The sequence below is a fragment of the Pollicipes pollicipes genome, unplaced genomic scaffold, assembly GCF_011947565.3.
Source record: "Pollicipes pollicipes isolate AB1234 unplaced genomic scaffold, Ppol_2.1 Scaffold_4740;HRSCAF=5597_pilon_pilon_pilon, whole genome shotgun sequence".
Classification (NCBI taxonomy): domain Eukaryota; kingdom Metazoa; phylum Arthropoda; class Thecostraca; order Pollicipedomorpha; family Pollicipedidae; genus Pollicipes; species Pollicipes pollicipes.
The window spans coordinates 27,944,900-27,954,562 of NW_023596545.1; the positions used below are offsets into that span (position 1 = coordinate 27,944,900).

The window sequence follows — 9,663 nt, forward strand, 5'->3', positions numbered from 1 at the left end:
TGCATTGAATAAGTTTAGATGCGTATCACTTTGCAACACGACAGAATTATATCGGCTATCCATTCAATTCCAACGATTTTTCCCCTTGCCCGCCCAATTTCCAAACTGCGCCTTGAAAATGTCTGGACTTCCAAAAATACGGAATTCAATCGGTACTTGTAGTCAGGGGGCTCCCTCGGAGACGGCCGGCGAGCACACAAACCGGGCGCCCGCTGCATTCCAGTGGGCGGCTTGTATGGTTTTGCTCGGTGTTGGTGTTTGGTACGTTTTGACGCCTGCTTCAGGCGAAGAACCAGCTGTTGTCCGCCTGGGGCGGAGGGGGGAGGGGTCCTGGCGGTCCACGCGAGGCCCATGTACGGAAAAAAACGCGAGGGTCGACTAAAACATGTGTATTTCCTGAGACGTATAAAAAGCAGAGCGATTGCGCTCGAGCTCCAGCTCAGGAATATATAAAGCATAGCCGTGTGAGGCGTCTCAGTGGCGCAAACCCCCGCCACCAGGCAGCACCGACAGATGGCACATCGACCGTTAAAATACACATCAGCACGGTTAAACAGCAATCACAAACCTTGGATACCATGGTGAGGCTGGGCTCTGCCCGCCAATCACGGCCTACGATGGTCTACAGCTCTACACACAGGCGCTTGACAAGCCATATGATTGTACGCATTGTCAGACTGCCGGGGGTGGCTGCACAGCAGGTCAGATTTTGTCCCCACAAAACGGGAGACCGAGGTCACACCGGGCCCGCGTAAGGCGCCTGCGATGTGAATATGACGTCACAGGAGGACGAAAGACACAAGGCGGCAAAAGAAATGACGTGGTGGGTTGATATTGGCATCAGGGACCCCTGGGCATTATCAGCATGCGCCAGGTCCGCTACAAGGCACCACGGGCATGGCAACGGCGGACAGACCCCTGGAACGTTATTGACGGAACGAACCAACGGCGGCACAGGGCGTGCGACACGTAATCAAGTCCCGTCACGGCTTTGGAAGAATGAAAGTTGAAACAAGTCGCGTAATTGGTCCGGAGCGTAACACAGGAGACGAAAGGAGACGCGTGTCGATGGACTCCGCCACCGACAATTATAATTTATGATTCTGAGTATAATTCAGGGTTAAAACGGACGCGAAGCTACGTGACACGTGTGGTGAATCGCGCAAGCTAACAACTACCCACCTGCATTGCGCCTAAAATATTCAGTTAATGTCATATTCCATATATAAACATAACACCCGATACCCATCCAATCATGTCATCCGCGTGCGACCGGTGGAAAGATCTCGTATAAAACGCAGTTCAACACCAACGAACTTCCCATCGCATGGATTGGCAATCTACTTTTCTATAAAGGCCAATATGTGTCCCGAAGCTTAGCCACCGACCGAGGCCCCTTGCCTTGCGCGAGTGGCCCGAGGCAAGGTGTCTAGACTTCAGCACAGGCCGGCTGCAGTAAATACAAGATCTTTGGTTAGTGGGTTGAACGGCGGGCTGATTACCTGATCGCCAGATCGATACGACCTACCACCGCAAATACCACACGGGAGAGCGACTAACTCAGAGCAGCCCAGTCAGGAGATGACCCTGCCCCAATAGGAGCCCGGAATTACTAAGAGAGGTACAAACTGTCGCCAGGCGCAGTCATCCGCGTCCGGGCAGACACAGCACATCAGCCCAGGTGGGAGGAAGTAATACTCAGATGTCATTGCGCCGACGCCGCCGCCCCGTCCAGCGCCAAGCGTCAGTCGGCAGCGGATGGGAAGACGACGCGGGAGCTGCGCACAATTGAAAGCCACGTGGTCCGGCTCGAACCCCGTGGGAGGGACCCGCGTCCAGGTAATGTGGGTCCGCGTCTGCACGGGCTGTTCTCCGTCCCACGGCCGGGCCGGGACTAGGCGACAGGGCTGATCAGGGCCTCGCCGTCATCGGTCGAGCGGCGGCAGCAGCAGCGCACCAGTCGACGGAGCAGCGGCTCGCCCTCGTCCTCGCGGTAAACGCCGGTGGCCGGGTCCGAGCGGCGCACGCGAACAAACTCGTCCAGCGGCGACAGCGGGAAGCCCTCGCGGTAGTACTTCTTGATGGTCTCGTACGAGTCCATGATGATGGAGATCATCAGGCTGATCACCACGTAGATGAAGAAGAAGATGAAGACGTAGACGTACAGCTTGGAGAACCAGTAGACCAAGCTGGACTTGGGCGAGACCTGTGCGAATGTGGCGAACATGTCATCGCCGTTCATCAGTGAGAAGAGTGCCTCGGACGTCTTGCTTAATGTGCGGAACTTGAGGTGGTACGGCCCCAGCACCAGCCAACCGCAGAACGCGAAGCCGGCATAGCAGATGGTCGCGCACACAGAGAAGCGCAGCACGCTCGGCATCGAGCTCTTCACCGTCAGGATGAGCACGTTATACGAGCTGAAGAAGCCAAAGTAGCGGAGGACACCGATCCAGACCAACAGGTTTCCGACGCCGAGCACGACGGCACAGACGTTCCACGTGGCCGCACTCGCCGTCTCGCCCACCGCCTCCGTTTCCAGCTGGATCATGATCAGCGATGCGAAGATGATGAGCACGTCGTTGATGATGATGAGCACGTACCATAGATTCAGGAAGCGGAAGTGCTCCTCGGAGCTGAGCTCGTAGTCGAAGTGCTTCCTCAGCGTAATCTGCGTCTCGTACCGCAGCAGCTGCGCGCGATAGATTGCGCGCGTGCACATAACAAGCGAGAAGAAGCAAATGACGACGACGGCCACGTTGACGGCCGTGAAGAGCGCCTGCACGGCGGCGCCGCCGTCGGCGTACTCCACATCGCCGTCGCAGTGCTGCAGCTGCGCCCGCACGTCCAGCGCGACGAGCATGCGGCCGTCTTGGTCACCGTTGTCCATCGTCAGCGCGGCGCGCAGTCGGTAACACTCGGGCGGGTTCACCGGCATGGCCAGCTTGAGGCGCACCGCGTTCAGCGAGAAGGCCAGTGTGGTGCGCGTCAGCCCGATGAACGAGACGTTGAAGCCGCGCCGGCGCAGCGCGACGCGCGACGAGAAGTTGTGATGCGCCAGCTCGCGGGGCGCCGGCATCAGGTCCGTGCAGCGCGACTGCAGGTGCGCGTCGAAGGTGTACGACATGTTGGCCGTGAAGACGCTGGCATGGCGGTACTCCTGCAGGCACAGCTGCATGGGCGGCGCCGTGGCGTTGGGGTAGCCGACGCCGCTGACGGCGATGCTGTCGATGTCATAGTAGGCGTTGACAGCGAAGTCGAGCGTCTCGAAGAAGCGGTGGCGCGAGTAGACGGCCAGCGGGCCGCCGCCCGGCGGGTAGGCGTTCACCTCGCGCATCACATCCCACCGAGCACAAACAGGTGGTCCAGCGAGAACTGCGCGTTCTCCAGGAAGCTGACGTGCGAGAAGCGGCGCGTGGCGAACACGCACACCTCCAGCGTCACCAGGATCACCTTGACGATCTGCAGCGTCAGCTTGTATGGCAGCCGCTTGCGGGCGCGCCACTTGTCGATCGGGTCCATGAAGAAGAACTGCAGCTTGCGGCGCACGCGCTCGCCGGCGGCTCGCTCGGCCGGGTCGTCCGACGCGATGTGCTCCCAGCGTCGGTGATCGCAGGCGGGCGGGTCTCCGTCGCTGCCGCCCGCCGTGGGGCCGCTGTCGCCGTGGTGGGAGCGACGGCGGAATGTCGGCGACGGGGCCGGTGACAGCCGCGAGCTCACTGCCACAGGACTGTTCATCATGATGGGTACTCAGGTGCCACCTGAAACATAGCACCAGGAGCTGTTGACAACATGCATTCAGTGTTTATGTGCTCTACATGAATGTTGGATGGTATGAATTGTGTGACAGAATCCAGCAAGACACATCATGCTTTTTTCTAGCTATAGTTATACCTTAAGGGCTGTGCTGGGCTTATTTTATTTTGGTCTGGTACAGAAACTTACAGAAGTGACCATGCCTCAAACAAAATGCTGAAAAATGCTGTGACTTCTAGAGTATTTATTTCATGAACACCATAGCAGGGGCATAGTTCCTGTTGAGTTGGAGGGGGGCTTTATCCCCCTTAAAATGGGCTTCAGGCCCCCCCCCCCCCCACCCACTTTGGAAAGACAATCAGCAAAATCTAGGGAGAAATAAGCATATTGGCATTTGGGGGGGCATATTGGGTCATTTTTCACTATTCAGGCCTCCTCCCAACTTATCTTGTAAAATTACAATCTCCTCCACCAATGACAAGTTGTATTCTGAAAAATATAAAGCACGCAAACCCCACCACATGTGGCAAGCGCATGGCTCATATGCACCAAAATCAAGGTAGCAGGAACCATAAGACAATGGGGGCAATTCACCCTTCCCCAGCTTGAAAGCTTGGGGCCCCTTTCTTGGAGGGCCTGTGGAGGGCCTATTCCAGTGCATTAAGGACCAATTTTAAACTGTTCAGGGGTGGTATAAGCTGGCAAAATTCCATTTTGACCTGTTGAGGGCTCACTCTGGCCTATTTTGAGCATTAAGAAATTATATTCTGACCTGTAGAAGGCTGGCAATGAATGTTGAAGGTCATTCTGGTCCATAGAGGCCAATTTAGATCTGTAGGTAATCCATTATTGACTGTGGAGTGCCCATTGAGGCCTGCAGAGTCCATTCCTGGCCTTTAAGGATCCATCATAGCCTGTAAAAGGCCTATTATGACCTGAAGATAGTCCATCATTGACTGCCAAGGGCCAGTTCTGGCTTGTACTGACTGACACCAACTGTTCATTCTAACCAGTAGAGCCTATTATTAACTGTGGAGAGCCCACTCTGGTCAGCAAAGGGCCCATTCTGGTCTGTGGAAGTCCCATCCAGGTCCACAAAAACCCCATTCTGGTCTGTAGATGGCAACTCTGACACATAAAGAGCATATTATGGACCATGGAAGGCCTGTTCTGGTCTATATACAGGCTGACTCAGGCCTATGTAGGCACTTTCTAGCCTGTATGCAGCCTATTCTGCCCCAACAAGGGCCTTTATTAACCCATGGGAGCCACATTCTGACCTAAAAAGCTGTTAGGGCCTATTCTTCCCCCATAAAGAGCTGATTATTGAATGTGGAGGGCCTATTTCATTATGTAGGGGGCCTATTCTGATCTGTGTAAGCCACCCTGACATGTAGATAGCCCATTACTGACTTACAGGCCCCATGTGAGCTTGCAGAGAGCCTGCTCATATTTCCTTAGAGGAGAGAAAAAGGGTATTTTAGAGTCCTCCTACCAATGAAAGCATAGTTCCTGTGCCCCTGACCAAAGCAAGCATATGTGGTTGCTTGGAGGGCCCATATTCATCCACAATTAAGAAAATCTAGCCCTATGCTTTAATTAATGGATGGAAAGAAATGCAACCAAAAACACCTCTGAGTCTCCCACCCTCATCCTGGGCAAGCCCCTATGCTCCTTAGTGGATGTCAGACCAGGTTACAAAAGCCCTGTGCATTATAGTCACCCTCAACACTGCAGCAATGCCTACAAGAGACCAAAGAAAACAAAATGCAATGCACTCCCTGCTTTCCCCTTTTTTGGCCTGGCCATCACCGCTGCAAGAGTAAAAATCCTATGTCATGAAATCAATTGCAAAGCATGTCACATGCCTACATATGGAAAGTTACCAAGCACCTGCTTCCGTATTCTCCTTCAGGTGTCTATCCTTGACTATCACCCCAGTCTGGCAATGTTCAACTGATCACATGAAAATTGGTTTACCGCCAAACGAACGGCGTTCATTCTGCTATAAAAACTGGTCTTAACGCAGAATTCAATGTCTGTACAACCACCCCCTCATAACCGCATAGCCCACACTTCTCAGGCGACACAAGCCGTTGTGTCTCTCACTTGCATGTTGGCTGTAAGTTTCACAAACGTTACTAGCGTCCTAGCGGTCGCATAATAACACTAATTTTACCAGTAAATCATCCTAGAGTTGAATTAAAAATATCATACGTCTGATTCGCCTAATTTATATTTATAATTTTTGTCATCATTCTGATGCTTGACGTGCATAAAATATTGATTTCAATTCATGCAACTTGTGTTTTACATTACATCAGAAGTGGATTTATCAATGCGCCCACTTTGACTGACCACGATGCGAGTCACCGCGAGCTCCCGTTACCGATGTGTTAGTCTTTAGGGTGGTGCATCGTTGGCCCCCACGTGCTGCGGACGGTAATCGCTGTTTAAAAGTGTTTCTAAGTCTTTTTGAGGGGTTCCGTGCGTAAATTTGTATTAAGGACACTACGATAATTATGGCTGAAGGGGAACCGGTAAGTGTTTATGCATGATCTGTTATCTATTGTGGATGCTGGATTGAGCATCTGGCCTAGTTTGTCAGCGGTAGCTGGGACTTGGGAGATGGTTGAGGCAATCCGGGGGCAGCAGTAAGCGGTTTCGTCGGGGGCAGTTTCAGCGGGCCTTGTCGTGCCTGAAAATTTTGTTCACTGGGGGTGGGCTGTTGGGTTTTGTGTTCTGGGATTTATGGCGTGCATGCATTGAAATTCCTGCTGGATGTCTGCCACATCAAACGTGATGTGTAATGTGCTAGTGTAACGCATGCCTTGTAATGCATGCCTTTCGCAGTCTAGCCTGATGTTATGAGCATATGTACAACACATCCATTTTTCCTCCTGTATATTTTATGAATGGTTTGCATGAGTGGCTTTGGGTTCAGAATACCTGCCAAGCTTAGTTATGTGGACCCTGAATGCACTGCCCCACTTGTACTGTCCAGTTCAATATATAATTTTGCCTCCACCCAGGTTGATCACTGCCCCCTCCCTTCTATCAGACAGGAGTGTGGACGGCCCTCCGCAATGCAGCAGCACATTGCATGCTGGCAATGCTGCAGCACAGTGCTGCAGCATGGTCAGTGACCTCTCCATGTGATTCTTGATGCCTTTGTCCTGGAAAAAACTGATGCTGGATGCACAAGTTTATTGTAGGTGTAGACATGGCGGGGAGGTGCTACCACTTTGTGATTGAAGGAAGAGGTCATCAAGCCATCACATCACTTGAACATAGAGTTTGTGAGGAGTCATGTTTAAGATCTTGCATTTTCCTAAGGGATCACTGCTATGTAATTCCTTATTTGTTGCACATTGCACCACCATGAGGCATGGTAGTGTGTCAACTGGGATGCATGGTGGGAACTGAGACACATCACTTTCAGAAAACTAAAAATTGCCTGTGGGTGATGACTGTAAAGAAATAGCCCAAATGAGTATCAGTCCCTTGTCTTCCAACCTGCAAGCACATCACTTGCTTCAAAAGCATGGAGCAATATTTTGGAGCAGACATTTTCACCAGCTCTGGTAGAAACATAGAAATATCTGATTGCAGCATCATAGCTTCTTCTCAGCAGCGTATGCTACCACCTAGGACAGTCAGCCATACACTGGTAAAGCTTTCACAGGGCAATTTCTTGTGGTTTACCCTGCAGCTACCTTTTGGCGTGGCTGCCTGATTGCAAAAGTTGTTTATTTTTTTATTTATTGTGGGAAAATATCGAAAAGTAAATGTGGCTGTTTAGTACAGTGATATTATAAGTATCACAACTGCACACTGCTTGAGAATCAGTTTTCACATATTCCTTTCTGGTCTGCACCACCTTCATTTATGGTACAATGTTAAGAGCAGCCAAACAGTCTCTGGTGGGACATGGTATGAGCTGGATTCACTGGATGCAGGCAAAAGTGATGCTTGTGACTTACTGGTGCTGTGTTCATCCTTCTCTGCATCACCATTAAGGGAAGCAAGTTCTTAGCTGCTGGTGTGGGCTGAACCTGGATTCGGCTGTGGCTGAGCTGGGCGGCAGGGTTGTGAGAAGAAGTGTGGGTAATAATTGTACAGCTAATCCATTCAGGGGGCATTCTTGAAATAATAAAGGTAAAAGATGCACCCTAGTCCATTCTTTGGGTGGTACAGAACTGATTTTGGAGGCTTTCATAAGCATTGTTTTTCTGTTATCATTATATTGTTATGTATCCGGCCTGCCACCTAGTGTTAGCTGCAGTGGCTTATTCCGTCCATTTGGTTTGACGGAACCTGCAGCACCGGCCATGAGCCGCAAAGTGTAGCTGTAAGCATGGGTGTTCTAGCTCTTTTACTAGTTGATCCTGTGTCAGGATGGACATCCATAGGCAAACATGGGTTGGCTTTTTTATTTTCAACCTCATTTCCACTCACCTTATGGACTGTTGAGGGGACCCCCTTATCTTTTCTGGACAAGGGGCTACCCCCATGGACAGAGCACTAGGGGATGCATCTTTCCCAGCCAAGGGCTAAGGGTTCATTCTGTCCCAGCACTGGGAATGGGTAACTTGGGTCTTCTGGATGCTGTAAGGGGGATGCATCATCCACTGGTCCCTTCCCTGATGTGGGAGGCCCTCTGACCCAGGAAGTCGGCGCCGGATCGACGCAGGGCCCTTATTAACGCAGAAAGATCTGTTGTTGCTGCAGGGGTCCAATAATTGGGAGAAGCTCTAATCTAATTAGCTGACCCCTGGCTGCAGTGAGTTTGAGGGTTCACTCAGGACTGGGGCCCTGATTGATGCAAGGCCCCGCCATTCTCTCATTGCTGACTTTGATTGTAAGTTCTTAAATTTCCTTTGCCTTGATTGTCCGACCCTAAGGGCCCTTCAAACTCCTTGTCAGGCCCCCTCCCCACAAACTTGCCTTCTCCGCATGCCTTTTGCATGCTCAAAGGTATTGCTGATTTTTGAAGGAAGATTGTTCCAGTTTTTTAAGGGTAATGATATGACTTAGATACATATGATATGGTAATGAAAGGTGTCAAGGTAATGAGGCTACTCGAGGTCATTTCATTCTACTCCCTGACCTCTATCATGGGTGACTGTGTGACAGTATGTATACTGCATTGGTGGTTGACTTTAAAGGTTGCTCTAGCACTGCTTTGAATGATCTTCTAGATATGGTGTAGCATGACATTGATGCTGAATGAAATGTTCACCATAACTTATGGTTCACATGTGTATCCAGTAGCAGTTCATAATCTGGCGTGTTGTTACTTGTGAGCTTATTTGACATATACCATAAGACCTGATTTGATGAATTTTGGCCCGGGATCACCTTTGCATAAATCAGTGGGTGTGGTGTTTTGTAACCAGTTCGCACCTGTGGAAGCATTAGATAAGAAGCTATGTTGCATAAAGTGCCTGAGAGTATTTTCAGAGTGCCAGTTCTGCTAAAAACTAAAGAAGCTAACTCCCCACCTGACATGCTGATTGCCTCACTTTCCATCTACAGCTGGACATATTTGATGCCACCAAGAAGAAGAAAGAAGAAGAAGAAGACGCCATTCGACCTTGATGCAGCGCTGGGCGAGACAGCGGAGCCGGCGCCGGCGCCGGCCACCGACACCGCCGGCCATGAGGAGGCGCCGGCCGAGCCAGTCATCGACGACGGTACGTCCCGCTCGCGCTGGCACCCCTCTTTCCGCCTCCTGACCGGCATGAGGTGAGGCTGAAGTGGGGTGCGTGGAGGGCTAGGGTAGGGGTACGTCCCGCTCACGCCCCCCCCCCCCCCCCTCCCCCCACGTCCTGACCGGCAGCAGGTAAGGCCGAAGTGGGGTGCGTAGAGAGCTCAGCTCCGGGTGGGCTGCAAGGTGCAGTGCCACTT

General features: G+C 51.7%; 1 pseudogene; it reads right to left on the reverse strand.

Annotated features, from left to right (window-relative positions):
* Positions 1–1,021: 1,021 nt before the first annotated feature.
* LOC119099426 (mucolipin-3-like) lies at positions 1,022–5,662 on the reverse strand (annotated as a pseudogene).
* Between the last annotated feature and the right edge of the window lie 4,001 nt (positions 5,663–9,663).